Source organism: Etheostoma spectabile, unplaced genomic scaffold, assembly GCF_008692095.1.
Source record: "Etheostoma spectabile isolate EspeVRDwgs_2016 unplaced genomic scaffold, UIUC_Espe_1.0 scaffold00003001, whole genome shotgun sequence".
In the NCBI taxonomy this organism is placed as follows: Eukaryota; Metazoa; Chordata; class Actinopteri; order Perciformes; family Percidae; genus Etheostoma; species Etheostoma spectabile.
In genome coordinates this window covers 12,597-29,313 of record NW_022602978.1, presented here as the reverse complement: position 1 = coordinate 29,313, position 16,717 = coordinate 12,597, and the positions used below count along the sequence as shown (strand labels likewise).

Below are 16,717 nucleotides of genomic sequence, written 5' to 3'. Positions count from 1 at the left end.
CAAATCAAAATCAAGTCCAGGAACTTATTCTTTCAAACATCACACCTGAGTCTCTCAAGTCCTGACCATTCCCTGACCGGGAATCGAACCCGGGCCGCGGCGGTGAGAGCTCCGAATCCTAGCCACTAGACCATCAGGGAGTCACATCTTTCAAATTTATCTTTGCAGATGTGAGTTTTCTTTTCATTTACTGGAATGACTCATATTGTTTTAGGCGAGGAATGGCGCCTGGCTAGAGCTTCAGAAGGCAGGCCATGACAGATTACACATCTGTCACATAGTCAGTTTGTAGTCTTAAATACCAAGTCTCTTGCTGTTCCTTGACTAGTTGGCCCCCCCTGCTTTGCATCGCTCCAGGTATGTAGAAAAAAAATCTGTTATGCACCTTTGCATTGTGCTAAAATGTCAAAATTTGGACCTGAATCCAACAATAACATTACTTTACACTCACATACATTGGTTTTCAGTTAAAAATGTTGGTTAGGGGTTTTGTTACTGCTTGAAAAAATGAAAAGAATTGTTATTGAGATGGAGGCAGATGAAGTGTTTATGACCCATCAATGATGACAAAAGGATACATCCACTGTCGGGGTCTGATTTAAAGGAAATGGTACTCTTTAAAACGTTAAACTAATGAGGAAGAATTTGACAAATCAACCAAAAACTTGCTCTTTTAAATCTGTATCTGTCAAGTCCTGACCATTCCCTGACCGGGAATTGAACCCCGGCCACGGCGGTGAGGGCGCCAAATCCTAGCCATTAGACCATCAGGGAGTTACATCTATCAAATTTAATTTAACATATTGTTGGTTATATTGTTTTAGGCAAGAAATGGCGCATGGTTAGAGATTTAGAAGGCAGTGGTGCCAAATGCAAAACTGCCTGTTTCGATTTAATTACATGGTAATAATACAAAAACAGAGGTGTAGTGATTACTTGGAAATGCTTCCGGTAGTTTCTGAAATAAAAACCATGAATCAGTGGTGGAAAATGCAAAACTACCTGTTTCTATTTTATTACATGGTAATATTAGAATAACAGAGGTGCAGAGATTAGAGGTGCAGAGATTACCTGGAAATACTTACCATGAAATATGTCTTGTCCTTCACGTACGTAACGCTGTGCAATCTGACCAGCAGCTAAACACCTTCCACCATCAAGCACTGGCGACCGGGATCCTTGTAACACGTTTATTTGAGTAACAAAGGGTGAAACTGGGAGAAAACACAATGACCAGTTACTTAGATAGTAATGAGTCACAGATATTAAACAAAGATAATTGTAAAAACAATATAACTACACAACAGGCTAGCAAAAATGTAAGATGAAATAAAGAAACACGTAATGTATTGTTATACAGTGTACGTAGTATAACCTATGTTGGGTATCTAAATAAACTAAGATATACTTACATGTGGCATTACCCGAGATAAAAGTGGTAAACTAGCTTACTGAAGCATACCGTCAGTTAGGGCTGAACAATATTGTGTTTTAGCATTGACATCGCAATGTGCGCATTCGCGATAGTCGCATCGCAGGACGTTACGATGTTGACGTTAATACTTTTTTGCTGCTTGATAGAAAAGTAACCTTTCACCGTTTCTCCTTTACATGATTATTACCATCCGACCGTTCCCCTTTAAGACAGGTAGCCATGTGGGCAACGTGTGGATGTGACGTTAGTCCGACGGGGTTTGGTATGGGAAGTGAGGCTCTCCGTGTGTAGAAAAGTAGCCTACCGTTGGCAACAGCTGCCTCTGACACAGTGATGTCATAGTATTTGATGGGTAGTGAGTGACGCTACAGTAGTTGGGGTTTTATGTTCTCCTCAAATACAAACTAAACCCCCTGATTAATGCAACATAATCACAACGTCTCCCGGCCATTTCCCACCGCAGAAAGCTGCAACCAGTCAGGCTAAAGCTAATATAGTTAGCTTAAAGAAACAAGCAGAAAGCTGCTACCAGTCAGGCTAAAGCTAATATAGTTAGCTTAAAGAAACAAGCAGAAAGCTGCTACCAGTCAGGCTAAAGCTAATATAGTTAGCTTAAAGAAACCAGCAGAAAGCTGCTACCAGCCAGGCTAAAGCTAAAATAGTTAGCTTAAAGAAACAAGCAGAAAGCTGCTACCAGCCAGGCTAAAGCTAATACAACTAGCCCAAAGAAACAAGAGGCATGCAGGTCTGGTCAGTTTATCAAACTGACGAGCTGGCCTCGCTAGTCGACCACAACCTGAAATTTAGAGGAAGCAACATGCAGTCACTGTCATTCACGTTAGCCTGGATTGATTATTATATGAATACAATGGTGTCATGCTAGTCAACCAGCGTATTTCTACCTGATGTCCCTCTCTAAAATCACTTCAGAAGAGTAATGTTAGTCACAGCGCTTACTTGCTTTGGTGTTTGTAAAGCAATAAAGTTCAACAAAGAATTTGAAGGTAAATATGGTGCAAATGTGAGAGCGCGTAGATGTGATGTGAGCACTTAGAGAATATGATTTGAGAGCTTGTAGAAAATAATTCTGTACTTGTACTTTATTTCATTTTTTTTTTCACTTCAGTCACTTTTACAAAGCGGTGAGTCTGCACCCTCGACTTTTGCAACACTTCTTGCGATACATTTGGTGCAAAACTAAGTTGTACCTGTGGACTTAGTCTGTGGAGCTCTGAGCCAACAGGATGGGGGGGAGGGTTTTTATCCCCAGATGAGGGACAACTCTGTCCGGCTTATTTATGTAGCATGAAAGCTAGCATAAGCTTACTAGCATCCAGCCTGCTTCTAAATACTGTAAATACCTTTTAATTATCTCAACACTTTTTAACAGTTAAACTGAAACACTGGAGCTCCAGGTGCTGCAGACGCAGACTGTCTGCCGTCAGTGGGGCTCGGCCAGCGGGGAAACATCGATAGAAATCTCCGCTGCCGACCTCAACGGGATCTGATCTCCAGCGGGACACGGAAAGCTCCAGACCCGATAGCAGCGGCACAACCCCCCATGAGCCCACCGCCAGTGTTAGGGGAATAGCAAGCTAGCGTTAGCAAACTAACCAACCAGCCCGCTTAAAAAAAAAATTAAAATGTAATTTAAAAGGCACGCATTATACCCATTGATGGCGGTCTGTCCGTGGCTGCAAGACCTGGAGCTCACCGCCAGTGTTTAAGTTTGACTGTTTAAAGTGTTAGGATAATTAAAATGTATTTATTTATAAGCGGGGTTAGTTTGCTAACGCTAGCTTGCTATTCCACCAACACTAGTGGTGAGCGGGTCTGAAGCTATCCATGTCCGTCTGCAGCTGCAGGACCTGGAGCTCACCGCCAGTGTTTCAGTTTGACTGTTAAAAAGTGTTGAGATAATTAAAAAGTATTTGTTTAGAAGCAGGCTGGCTGCTAGTTAGCTAACGCTAGCTTCCATGCTACATAAATAAGCCGGACAGAGTTGTCCCTCACAGAAAAAAACACAGGTAAAATTAAAAAACACTGCATAAGCTTTGCTACTGTGTGTTCATTTAAATATAGGTACACCTACATGTAGGGTGACGAGATTGCAATATAAGCCTATATTAATATTAGGACTATCCATATGTCAAGGGTGTATATTAGGCGGTGCAGTACAGCCCGATCCAGCAGGGAGAGTTCTAGCCCAACCAGGCTCCTCTTTTACATTGTAAGCCTCACTGGGTGTCCAAACTAAAATGATAAGAGGCAACTTGGTAGACTCCTTACTGATGTTTATATCTGTGCTCACAATGCCCTTTTTTTTAAAAACACCAGCCAATCACAAGTCTTACATGTGAATAATCAATGTGTGAGTAATCAGGGAGCTCAAATAAAAGATAGTTGCAAGGTCTCCCAAATGTTTAACTTTACAACCCGTAAGCTGTTGGAACCTTGGTGCCACAGGGTTCCCAAATCTCCCCACAAAATGTCAATCACATATTTTCCAGCCCCTGATTGTTATCAGCAGAGCAGAGTGGCGCAGCGGAAGCGTGCTGGGCCTATAACCCAAAGGTCGATGGATCAAAACCATCCTCTGCTTATTCCTGTGCTTTGTATCATCAGTATATTTCCCGTCTGTTGATGTTTAACAAAGCCTCTGATGTTGCAAGTGTCTGAAGTGAAATGTCTCTCCACCTGCTGAAGAGTAAACTTAATTTCATGTAGAGATTATTTCATCCATAAATAAAGACAGTGCTCATACATTTTTATTCCTGCTATAACACCCATAAAAACTGGAGTAAATATACTGCACTACAGGTAATAAATACTGTAAATGGAAACTGTGAAATATGTACGTTCAAAGTGCTTGTTGTGTTGTTTACCAGTCAGATTACCACAGGAGGTAATATCTTCTGCAGCTCTTTTAAAGACTCTACCATAATACCTGCTGGAGATGCCAGGTCCTCATACATGTAAAGCATGAGCTCTACCACTGAGCTACATCCCCTGAAGATTTTGAAATTCTTTTGACTTTTTTCTGAGATAGACTTAGATTTATCTTTATTAATGCTTTTGGGATGACTCTTGCAAGGAAATTGAAATATGTTGTGTATGGCTTTAAAACCTGTAAATGTAACTGCGGTGGCTGGAAATCAAACCTGGGCAAAATGATTGCACTGCTATGGTATAAATCATAGTCAAAAAGTAACAAACCTGTTGCCTTTCTGCTGGACAATACAACGTTCACTGCAAATCTTGTAACACAGATTGATAAGAAATACATTGGTGGAGACTGGTTGCTTCCAGTACCTATGAGATAAGACAATATTGTTTATGAAGGCACATCTGCGATTTGGTATACTCTGATGTGTCATTGGTTTGGTACCAGTCTTAAAAAACACTGCTCGTTGTCGGCAGGATTTGAACCTGCGCGGGGAGACCCCAATGGATTTCTAGTCCATCGCCTTAACCACTCGGCCACAACAACATGATATGCTGAGCTATGACTGTTTGCAGAAATGTTCCTGTAGCACCTCAACACACCATATAATGCCTAAGCTGCACTTGCAAAATAGCAGGGTGTTCAAATACTTATTTTCCTCACTGTAAGATTCCTATACATTGTGTATGGTAGCCTTTACAATGTTGTTTATTTCTTTTATTAACACACACACATTCATAGCAGAGCTGCCCCCCCATGTTTATACTGATGATTGATTGTAATAAATCAACAGAGAGAAGTTGTCTCCATTTGTGTTTTAACAGACACACCTGGGCCGAAGTTGGAAACCAGAATCAGCTTTAAATCCAGTTCTAATCTAGTCCTCACTAAATTTCAAATAATTTCCCTGGAGTTACCATTACAAAATTTAATCTAATTAAATTGGAACATACACAGACTTGTCCCAAAATCACACTTGAATTCATATCTTGCTACTCGGTCAGAATCTTATTAACCTGGAGTCCCAGTCTCTGTCAATATAAATAGGCTATATGTTTATATATGTTTTAGGCCTATTGGCAGACCGCCATTTAAAATGTAGGCAACGGCATATAAAGAATAAAGAATAAAGAGTCTTTTCTCCATGTCCACTGTAGTTTCTCAGTGTGTTCTCTAGTAACATGTGTCTGGTCCAGGTAGCTTTGTCATTCATAAGGCTACTTTTACTTTTATATTTTAATTATATTGCTAAGCCTGTACTTTGGTACTTTTACTTGAGTAAAGAAGTTAAATCAGTACTTCTACTTTTACCAGAGTATTTGTTAACACAATTATCTCTTCTTCTACTTGAGCACGGGCAGTGAGTACTTTTGCCATCTCTGACGGCCTCTGTATTGTTCTGTTTAGAGTATGTATATATTGTGTGTATGGACTAGTCCATTTTAGTTAACAAACCCTTGCAAGACTTTTAAAGGTTCCATGGTGTAATGGTTAGCACTCTGGACTCTGAATCCAGCGATCTGAGTTCAAATCTCAGTGGAACCTGGTTTTTAAGCCACACCACAGGTAAAAAAGATCAACCTTTCAACTTTCCACATCTAGTTTACAGTAAGCTAACAGGTTTAACTGTGTAATATTCACACTGGCAGTGAGAACCACTGTAGAAATTATTATCTTGGTCAATGTTGTTTTCAATATCTTGTGGTTTATGTTCTGTGTATTTGAAAGTTTGAAAGTTCAGTTGATTATATGTAACAGAGAAGTTTCTGTCCAAGTTTGCCATGATCATTGTGTTTGATACGTCTAATTCAGTTTGTGTGCAGTTACCTTATGTAGGCCTATGTTGCTCTTGATTCATTCCTTCTTCAAACTTATCCAGCTCGGTGATGTCCCTGATGAGAATCACTTCAATCTCTTTTGCTGCCTCAGGTGTCAACCCGTGAAGTTTGATGTATATTTTATAATTTCTTGCCCATGTTGCCTGGATCTTGTTTTGTTTTCTGAGTATGAGTGCTTTCTTGGCAATATCAGCATTTTTCTTGGTGAGGTGTTTGTTGATGTAAACTTGGATGCCTTTTAATTTCCTTCCTTGTCTGAGAAGTGCGGACTTTTTCTTTCTGTTGGTGAACCAGATTATTACCAATGGAGTGGCCGTTTGTTTTTGCTCGGCAGAGTATGACAATCCTCAATGTCCCTGCTATCAACATAAATGCCTTTGCTGTCCAAAAAGCAAATCACCTGTTGTTCCAGCGTCTCCTTCTCCTCCTCGAGAGCTTCCCTCAGCCTAGCAGTGGTGTATCCAGCGTCTGCGGCCACTCTGGCATGGTTCCGTTGTTTGGTTCTCAGGCCGCTGATAATCACATTGCATTGCTCGAGGTCAGCAACTCAAGTTTCAGAAAAGCAATCTTCTCCACGTTTTGCCCGTTTAGCGTTTGTATTTTACTCATCAGATCTATGATTTTTCTTCTGTTGCACTGCACTGCAACAGAAGAAATCTCCGCCGACAAGAAGTCCAGAGATTTCTTTATCTCCTCAACCTCATCGGGTAGGATTGCATTTTTCTTAGGTGGCATAATCTCCTGGGCCTGGTGGTAGCCGGCTGCTCCTGGTCCTGGTGGTAGCTGGCTGCACCAGAGCACCTGAGATGTCAGGGTTTGCAATCTCCACCTCTGAAAAATGCCTCTTCTTAGCCGGATTGATCGGATCTGGTCATGTCGTAAATAGTAGCGGCGATGCCTCAAAACCGAGAATATAATGGGGTCTAATAATTTTATTTATGATCGTTTCCAGCTGCTGCATTTATCAATGTACGATCATTCTTACGCTCTGATTGGTGTGATACAACGTTTCATGAATCTCACGTAAAGCCTGTCGTAAGAGGATTTCTACATTAGGTTAATAAATGAGGGCCATTAGCGCTAAGGATGTGCTTCAATACATAACTGAAGTGGACACACTAATGAGTATCACTATGGATCAATTTGTTTACCTTGTCAAGCTAAAGCCTTTTTCTAAGCTAAAAGAAAACAAGGCACTCTTCTGCAAAAGCACAGCTGGGAGTGCTTGAGAGCACTCTTGAGATGCAGTGTGATTTTCGGCTGAGATGCTTCGGGTGCGTTTAGGTGTGAGCCCAAATAGTTGTTGAACGACAAAGACAAGACAGCGATCAGGTGGTGGAACCAGGGTATTGATGTCCCGTCCATGCAACCGATGGATATGATTAAAACCTGTATACAGCCCAACCACTTACCAATCACATCACTGGAAAGACAGCATTACTACAGGGTCCTGACAGGGTAGTGGATGTCAATTTTTTAAAATGGACAGAAAACTGCCAGAACGTGATTTGCTACTTTTCATGGGCTGTCAACAACTTTTCCAGCAGTTATAACATGGTTCATCTCACCATGGAAATCATAATCTCTTGATTCATCTCCCTTTCAGAGTGTCTACCATTGTGTCACCAGCAAAACAGAGCTAGCAGAGGATGATTTCGAACTATCAACCTCTAGGTTGTGGGCCCAGCACTCTTCAGCTGCACCACTCTGCTGAAAACCACCCCAGATGGGACTTGAACCCACAATCCCTGGCTTAGGAGGCCAGTGCCTTATCCATTAGGCCACTGGGGCTTTACGTCACCCAAACTCAACAGTTCAGGAGAAATACATATACAGTTCTGGAGACATAATGAAACAGTAACCTTGACCTCTAGATTTTGAAGTGCTTCCCTCTAGGCGTTCAGGGATATTGCATTCACAAGAATTGGATGGACAGACATGAGGACACAGTCACCTTGACATTGAACCTTTGACCTCCAAAATCTCATCAATTGATTTGCGAGTTCATGTGAATGTTTTTGCAAACTTTGAAGAAACACATACATGGGCATTGTGATAAGATGGTGCTGTCTATTGTTGTTTCTGAGATCAACAATACCTTCTAAAGTTGAATAGCTATTGCGTACCCGGTAATATTAGAGTAGAGCTCTCGTTGGCACTGTAGGTGGACAATTTAGAAAATTAAGTTACTTTACACTTTAAACTGTTACATCTCCTCTGAATCACCAACTGCAAATTTTCAAGCCTCATTGGCACGCCGACCACCATCTACAGTAGGTAAATCATTAGCTAGCTATGCATGAGTACCTCATACCTTTTACCAGGTTCAGGTGGTTAATAGCTATGGTCATATGAAAATTCATTAAGCTTTCTGAACAATGTTCTTCATTTTCTGAACGCATTCACTCAGTAGTGTTTTATTATTGGTTGTGCATCTGTGATTGCCCTAGAGGTCTCAAAGTCCAGCACCTCTCCCCCTCATCTTTGTCAGTTTTACACTGTCCAGCATAAATTGCTGACACCATACCTCACACTCATCCATGCATACACCTTGCACACATGTATACAACCTTTGCACACAGTCTTTTGTCTCCCCTTTTCATGGGGTCATGACAAAGCATCTAGGGTCAATTTTAACCTTTGTGTGAGTACATAGGTTTCCACATACATAGTTTTTATTAAGATTGATGACCAAATTGTTAGTTTTTCTGAAATTTTGTGAACTATAGCCAAGCCTTCCATAGCCTCGTTGGTGCAGGAGGCAATGTGTCAGTCTCATAATATGTAGGTCGTGAGTTCATCCCTCACACGGGGCAGTTCTTTTTAAAAACAAAAAAAACACAACTGATGCTGAAAATACAGTGACAGGTGGTTGAATACTGGCACTAGCACATGAATGGAATTTGTAATTCTTGGTTATTTCTGAGATTGATACAATGAAAGCAATTATTTAAGAGTGGTAGCAAACCAACGAAAAGGGTTATAGAACATATGTGGTATGTCCTTGGACATACTATCCAAGCAGGGAGATGAGTACAGAGATTTGGGTGCTAGCAAGATGGATGTAGGTTGCCCATTGTTCATTTAGACTTACCAGCAACATTGTTATGATACAAACCTGCTTGAAAAACAGTCACAATTCTTTTTAAAAACCTGTGCATGGAACACATGATATGGTAGTGTCTGAATTGGTCCATGTCCATACAGGTATGTCAAATGGACAACTCATCTAGCAGAATGTGCAACTCTATGCCTGAACAGGGACTTGAACCCTGGACCCTCAGATTAAAAGTCTGATGCTCTACCGACTGAGCTACCCAGGCCTCTAAAACAGAGGGCTGTGGGAAAAACAATCTCCTGAACTACAAATTAAAGTGCAAGTAAATGAAGACCAAAAAGCTGTTGCCATGATCACGGTCTTCTGGACAGCAGGAGGGTATACCACGATTTGCACATTGCCTGAGAACACCAAATGTTATTGCACAAACTGGTTGAAAATTGGCTAAATTGGCCAAAACGGTTAAAAAGCTCAAAGTCACAACTCATCATGGCCACTAGCAGACTGTGAACATCCAGTAAACCTGCAGGACAGATGACGATAGCGAGCACTTCATACATATCACACAATCAAGCTGTTGCCTTACCAGGAACTTGAGCTGTGGTATTCTTTTTTGCTCAAAACGTTGACAGCCTTATGCAATTTTATGGCTACAGACAAATAAACTTTACTGCTAGTGGGTACAATAAAACAACTCTCCCTCTGGTTCCGCTTCTATACTCTTATGGCGTTTTTCCACTGCTGGTAACGGCTCGCCTCGGCTCGGCCCGCCTCGGCTCGGCCCATTCTACGTCCGTTTTCCATTGCAGATTGAGTAAAGCCTCAGTGTGGCTGGTCACCATAGCAACGCGTGATGACGTAATTTTCAGCTCAACTCACAACAGCACGTCGGCTACTTGCCGCAGCAAGAAGAAATGTTTTGTTTCAAAAGAAGCTGAAGGAAGCAACAAAAATCACCGCTAAAAAAACGGGAGTTTGGGAATTCTGACGGAGTTCAGACGTTGACATGACGGTTGTTCGACGACACAAAAGGGTAAGTTACGTTTCCTGGTAACGTTAGCTAACATTTGCATGTTTTCAGCGTCGCAGTCAGTATTTACTCTACGCTATATAAAGTACATGAACTTTAGCAACCATGATTACACACCAAAACATGTCTGCTGTGTACTGTTTGTGTTCCAGAGCATTCACGCTTTGCAAAATCGCCGCCGCAGACCGTCCGGTGAGATCTCTGGTTCTGATCTACTGGGCTTCGTATAATCTTTATGAGAGTCACGGAGAGGCTTATGACAACGACTGGGATGTATCTGGGACGGCAGAGCCGGGGGGGACACTGTCACAGGGGGCAGAGGAAGAAGACCGGGAAGTTTGGGACGGTTTGATGCGCTACTTGAAAAGCTAAATAAAAACTTTTGTTATATATATTGTCATGTTTTTTTAAAGTAACAGTGTGCAATATTGGAAACAACATGAAGCCGCTAGTAGCCCGAACAAAAGTAAGAATAGTGCAGAGAGTGGATAATCTGTCGGTGTCCGGCTAGATTTGTTTTAAATGTCCCGTTTGTTCTGGAAACACACTCCGCACTCTTGTTTGCTAACAACGCGGTCATAAGTGACGATTTTCTCCAACCAACCAGCAGTCTGCAGGTTTCCACGTCACCTTTTGGTATCGCCTCGGCTCGCTTGGAACCTCGACTGAGGTAGTACTAAAAAAGTACCTGGTAGCGGGTCCCGGGACTTTTTTCATAATGGAAAACCAAAAAAGGCGAGTAGAGTCGAGGCAAGGCAAGTAGATACCATGCAGTGGAAAACCGCCATTTGTGTCCTCATGCGGAAGCACTATACGTAGTTTGATCAAAAGCCCTCGTGACAGGAAAAATCCACCAGATGACTTGCCATCCAAGCAGGGAGATCAGCACAGAGATTTGGGTGCTAGCAAGATGGATGTAGGTTGGCCATTGTTCATTTAGACGTACCACCAACATTGAGCTACCCATGCTTCGAAAACAGAGGTCTGTGGAAAAAACAATCTCCTGAACTATAAATTGAGGTGCAAGTAAATGAAGAAGATTAAGGTGTTGCCATGGAAGGAAAAATCCACCAGATGACTTGCCATCAAAGCATAGAGATCAGCACTTCATACATATCCCACAATAAAGCTGTCGCCCTACCGAGGACTTGAGCTGTGGTATTCTTGTTCGCTCAAAACATTGATAACCTAATTCAAACAACACAGCTTCAGACAAGTAAACTTTATTGCTGGTGGGTGCAAAAAAACAACTCTCCCTCTTGTTCCACTTCTATACTCTTAGTGTTACGGTTAGTAAGACCCAGAACCATAGAGATACAAAAGGCACGTTTAATGAGTGCGGAGGGGTTCAAACACTGGTGTAGACAGGTGGCTGGTCGGCGTGAGGGAGGAAGGCAGCTCGGAGGGACAACGGATGGATCTACAAGGAGAGGCAGAGTTAGTACTAGAATACAACAACAAACAACAACACAGGCGCAAATGACTAGGAGCACAGTTACCACAATAGTGCATGTAATGATCTGGCGTTGAAGAGGCGGTCAGCCCAGGTTTATGTATTGCAGTGGGTGATGAGTGATGAGGAACAGCTGAGTGGATGACGGAACGTAGATGGAAAGCCACGCCTCTAGATCCCCTGGAACGCCCTCACGTAGGGTGACCACCCGTCCCGCGTAGCGCGTGCGCGCACAGCGTTTGAAGCCCAATTCACGCGTCCCGCAAATTGAGACCGTGTCACGCATAATCAATGCTTGCTCAAAAAAAAAAGTTGGTCGCTCTATCTTGGAGCCCGAGGCAGCCAAACGAACATTAGGCTCGTTGGACATGAACTGCGCCTGTAAAGTAGACGAGAGCAGGCGGCAGCAGCCGGGGGGTGGTGGGGGGGGGACACTAAAAGCTGCGGTAAAGTCAGGCAGTTTCCAGCCGATTCCAGAACAGGAAGTGACTTTAACACTGTGGTGCGATTCCGATTTAATAAAATATAATCAGACCCACATATCAGCTGGAACAGTCTCTAGTTTTAATTGTAGCTCTCAAAGTGCTCTACATGCGATCTGATGATCTGATTTTAATTAACAACAGACTGGAGATGATCTGTGATCTGAACGGATTTAGTCTCTCTGACTTCTAAACGTCACTAACAGCCAGAATGTCCAGAATAAGACTTTAAATCAGCCAAATAGTTAAAATCCCTCCGATTCGTTGTCATGACAGCGCAGGCACGTGCATACCAGACACTGGGAAGGGACTTCTAGGAACGCGCTTTCCAATTCAAAAACTGGAGAAAGAGCCCGAGTCTGAGCAGTCTGAGCCGTCCCCCCCCATCAGTTAGAAAGAGAAGGTGGGTACAAGGAAGACTGGCAGGACTCTTTAGTTTAAACTGTTCCTGTTGAGCAACTACAATCCTGTTAGTCCTATAATTTTATATTATATGTATTAAAGTGAATAAATTGTAATGAAAAATAAAATTAAATAGCTAAAGTAAATCGTAAGTGGAAGTGCATCTGTCAATTATATTATAATTGTATGAGATTTCAAAATATTAATCTTTATTTAGAAAAAAATACACATTGGTTCTATTCATGAGCTTACATCAGCAGTTACACATGTTCAGGGCATAGGGCATTATTAATATACTATGCAAGGTGCTAGAAATGGGTAAACCAGTATTAGTGAGCCTGCCCGTGGGGGGGGGGCACCGCTTCGCCAGGCAGTGTCCCACATTGTCCCTCAGAAACATACCACTTGTCCCCCCTTGGGCTTATTAGCAGGTGGTCACCCTACCCTCACGGCAAGACAGACAAGACACACAGAAGAAAGAGAAGACACAAACACAGGTTGGGGAATGCACCAGACCACAACACTTAGCCCTCGTGACAGAAAAATGCAGCGATGACCTTCTATCCAAGCAGGGAGATGAGTACAGAGATTTGGGTGCTAGCAAGATGGACATAGGTTGCCTATTGTACATTAGACTTACCAGCAACATTGTATGATGCAAACTGCTTGAAAAACAGCCACAATTCTTTTTAAAGACTTATGGATGGAACACAAACGATATGGCAGTATCTGAAGTGTTCAAGAACTTCAACACTACACCTGAACAGGGACTTGAACCCTGGACCCTTAGATTAAAAGTCTGATACTCTACCGACTGAGCACCCAGGCTTCTAAAACTACTGGCTGTGGAAAAAATAATCTCCTGAACTACAGATTGAAGTTTAAGTAAATGAAGACCATTAAACTGTTGCCATGATCACGGTGTTCTGGACAGCAGGAGGGTATACCACGTTTTGCACAATGCCTGAGAACACCAATTGTTATTGCACAAACTGTTGAAAATTGGCAAAATTGGCCAAAACGGTTTAAAAAGCTCAAAGTCATAACTCATCATGGCCACTAGCAGACTGTGAACATCCTGCAAACCTGCATGACAGATGACGATAGCGAGCACTTCCATACATATCACACAATCAAGCTGTTGCCTTACCAGGGACTTGAGCTGTGGTATTCTTTTTGCTCAAAACGTTGATAACCTAATGCAATTTACGGCTCTAGACAAATAAACTTTATTGCTAGTGGGTACAATAAAACAACACTCCCTCTTGATCCGCTTCCTCTTGACGGGAAAAATCCACCAGATGACTTGCCATCCAAGCAGGGAGATCAGCACAGAGATTTGGGTGCTAACAAGATGGATGTAGGTTGCCCGTTGTTCATTTAGAGATAGCACCCGCATTGTTATGATGCAAACCTGCATGAAAAAACAGCCACATTTCTTTTGAAGACTTGTGCATGTTACTTACATGAGACAACAGTGTCTGAAAGTGTTCAGAATTGCCAAAGTGTACAACTCATCCAGCTCATCCAGAACTCTGCCAATTTTGCTCAATTTGGCCTTAATTGTTTCTGGACATCTGTTCTTTTTAAACAGTTAAAAAGCAGGCCGGTTAGCTCAGATTGTTTGAGTGTGGTGCTAAAAATGCTAAGCACCGGCAGACACTTTAGGGGTACTAAAATCGCCAAACCCTACGCCCAAAATAATCTGTATCCACCTTTTGTTTGCACAAATCGGCCATTAACGCAAAAAATAAGTCTCAATCTCTATAGCTCTGCTTTCCATGTCTTTTGTAGCAAGGCCACAACAGTTGTAAGGTTGTCTGATCAGTAAGTGCAATATGAGTCACAGGTAACTGATGTGCCTAGCATTCAATCTATTTCCTTCAACAAAAGCTAACTGGCCACCTAATTAGTCTGCCTTTTTTAAAATGTTACCTCGCGACTGAATTTCAGATAAACCATGGCAATTCAGATTTGGAAATATTACCTTTTCTTGCAACCACGTGGCCTAATGGACAAGGTGTCTGACTTCGGATCAGAAGATTGAGGGTTCAAGTCCCTTCGTGGTTAGAAACTCCTGTCTACCTCCAGAATGGGAGCATGTAGCACCTTGGTTTGGACTCTATGGCTATGCTTTCCATTTCTTTTTTGCAAGGCCGAAAACATATGCAGTCCCTACAAACCATTCACAACCAGGTAGCCCATCCAGAACTGGCCCAATTTTGCTTGATTTTGCCTGGTTTGTTTCCGGAAATCTTTCTTTTTCAAACACTTAAAAAGCAGGCCGGTTAGCTCAGATGGTTTGAGTGTGGTGCTAATAATGCTAAGCACCGGCAGACACTTTAGGGGTAATAAAATCACCAAACCCTACACCCAAGATCATCTGTATCCACCTTTTGTATGCACAAACAGGCCATTTACGCAAGTGAAGAAGTTTTTGTATCTCAAAGGCATATGAGGTTGCATACAGATGGAGAGAAGGAGGAGGAGAGAGGTACCTAGTGCATCATGGGAAGTCCCCCGGCAGTCTAGGCCTATAGCAGCACAACTAAGGGATGGTTCAGGACTCACCCAAGCCAGCCCTACCTATAGGATTTATCAAAGAGGAAAGTCTTAAGCCTACTCTTCCATGTGGAGATGGTGTCTGCCTCCTGAACCCAAACTGGAACCTGGTTCCACAGGAGAGGAACGCTCTGGCTCTCATTCTACTTTTGGAAAACCTGTTCTTGACTTGCCTTTTCCCACATCCTCTGAACGCTTAGCTAACTAAATGACTTAAGTTGGCCAATATGTGTTGCTTTTTCATCTTCGTTGTGATTGTTGTGTGCCTTCAATATCATATCATATCAATATTATGTGGTTATTATAAAAAAGAAAATGTCAAGTAAACACTTGCAACACTTTTAAAGGTTCCATGGTGTAATGGTTAGCACTCTGGACTCAGAATCCAGTGATCTGAGTTCAAATCTCAGTGGAATGTGTTTTAAGCCACAGTATAAGTGAAAGAAATCAACCTTTCAACTTTCCACATCTAGTTTAAAGTAAGCTTCTCCTGCAGGCTGGACACATGTCTTAAGGCACCTATAATGCTGAGACTATCGGCTGCCTCTGCAATTGCACTGTTTGCATCTTGGACTGTTTTTGTTTCCTCCTAAAAGACAGATAGAAAATAATGAAAGCGTGAGAGAGTCCAAAATTGGCTTCTAACAACACCTTCCCTACATAAATGAGATGTTTAAGCAACATAGCCCTCGTGTTTATGAGGATGTCGATATCCTCACGACACTGGTTACCTGCGGCTGAACCACAGTTAAAGTTTAGTCTGCAAAGCTAAAAATAAAAACATAACTAAAAGACTGCTCTGCGTCCTGAAAATGTAATACCTTAACGTGCTATGATTAATATTAGTGCTACTACAAATTACTATTGCACCTTTGGGAATCATGGAAAAATTCTTACCAAGAATATAAGATACAGACAATACCTGATGAAATCTGCCCAACCCAAACAGAACAAAATAAATCATACAGGACAAATAATTTCTAAATGAGTTTTTCCAAATAAATTTCTAGAATTCTGCCAGTTGAACAACAGTAGAATTTGGGATTCCCTACCTTGAGTATCAAGAGACAACTGCCGGTCTTTCTCATGTCCCTCAAAGATATTTGACTGGTGGACGGCCCTCATCAACAGCCTTAGGTACTCTCTTGTTGGGCCCCCTTCGTCAACTGCCCCTTCACCATTGTCATCGTCATCCACAAACACAACATTCAATTTTGCTTCAGGGTTGAAGGACCTACGCTTGAACGCCCGCAGGCTACACAGGAAAACATTATCCCTGCACACATTTATTTGGTTTCTTGTGGGACAGAAGCTTCCATCAACTTTGCTGACCATTTTTTCCAATATGGTCTGTAGATCAATCCTGCAACCAAATAAGTTCATGCATTTTATTAATATGCCAAATATGTACCATATTTTATAAGTTTAACACCTGATTAAATATAACAGGATATATATATATACATATATATTTTTTAAATACACAAAAATGTGAAGTCAAGTTAATGAGGAA

General features: G+C 41.9%; 7 non-coding genes across 7 annotated transcripts; 3 read left to right on the top strand and 4 right to left on the bottom strand.

The window, feature by feature from the left end:
• Nucleotides 1-68: 68 nt before the first annotated feature.
• On the bottom strand, nucleotides 69-140 carry trnae-cuc (transfer RNA glutamic acid (anticodon CUC)). The gene has a single exon. It is a non-coding gene; the product is annotated as a tRNA-Glu (tRNA).
• Nucleotides 141-3,965: 3,825 nt separating this feature from the next.
• Nucleotides 3,966-4,037, top strand: trnai-uau (transfer RNA isoleucine (anticodon UAU)). The gene has a single exon. It is a non-coding gene; the product is annotated as a tRNA-Ile (tRNA).
• Nucleotides 4,038-4,843: 806 nt separating this feature from the next.
• trnas-aga (transfer RNA serine (anticodon AGA)) lies at nucleotides 4,844-4,925 on the bottom strand. The gene has a single exon. It is a non-coding gene; the product is annotated as a tRNA-Ser (tRNA).
• A 927-nt stretch (nucleotides 4,926-5,852) lies between these two features.
• Nucleotides 5,853-5,924, top strand: trnaq-cug (transfer RNA glutamine (anticodon CUG)). The gene has a single exon. It is a non-coding gene; the product is annotated as a tRNA-Gln (tRNA).
• A 2,011-nt stretch (nucleotides 5,925-7,935) lies between these two features.
• On the bottom strand, nucleotides 7,936-8,008 carry trnar-ccu (transfer RNA arginine (anticodon CCU)). Its single transcript has one exon. It is a non-coding gene; the product is annotated as a tRNA-Arg (tRNA).
• A 1,459-nt stretch (nucleotides 8,009-9,467) lies between these two features.
• trnak-uuu (transfer RNA lysine (anticodon UUU)) lies at nucleotides 9,468-9,540 on the bottom strand. Its single transcript has one exon. It is a non-coding gene; the product is annotated as a tRNA-Lys (tRNA).
• Nucleotides 9,541-14,639: 5,099 nt separating this feature from the next.
• Nucleotides 14,640-14,712, top strand: trnar-ucg (transfer RNA arginine (anticodon UCG)). Its single transcript has one exon. It is a non-coding gene; the product is annotated as a tRNA-Arg (tRNA).
• Nucleotides 14,713-16,717: the final 2,005 nt, after the last annotated feature.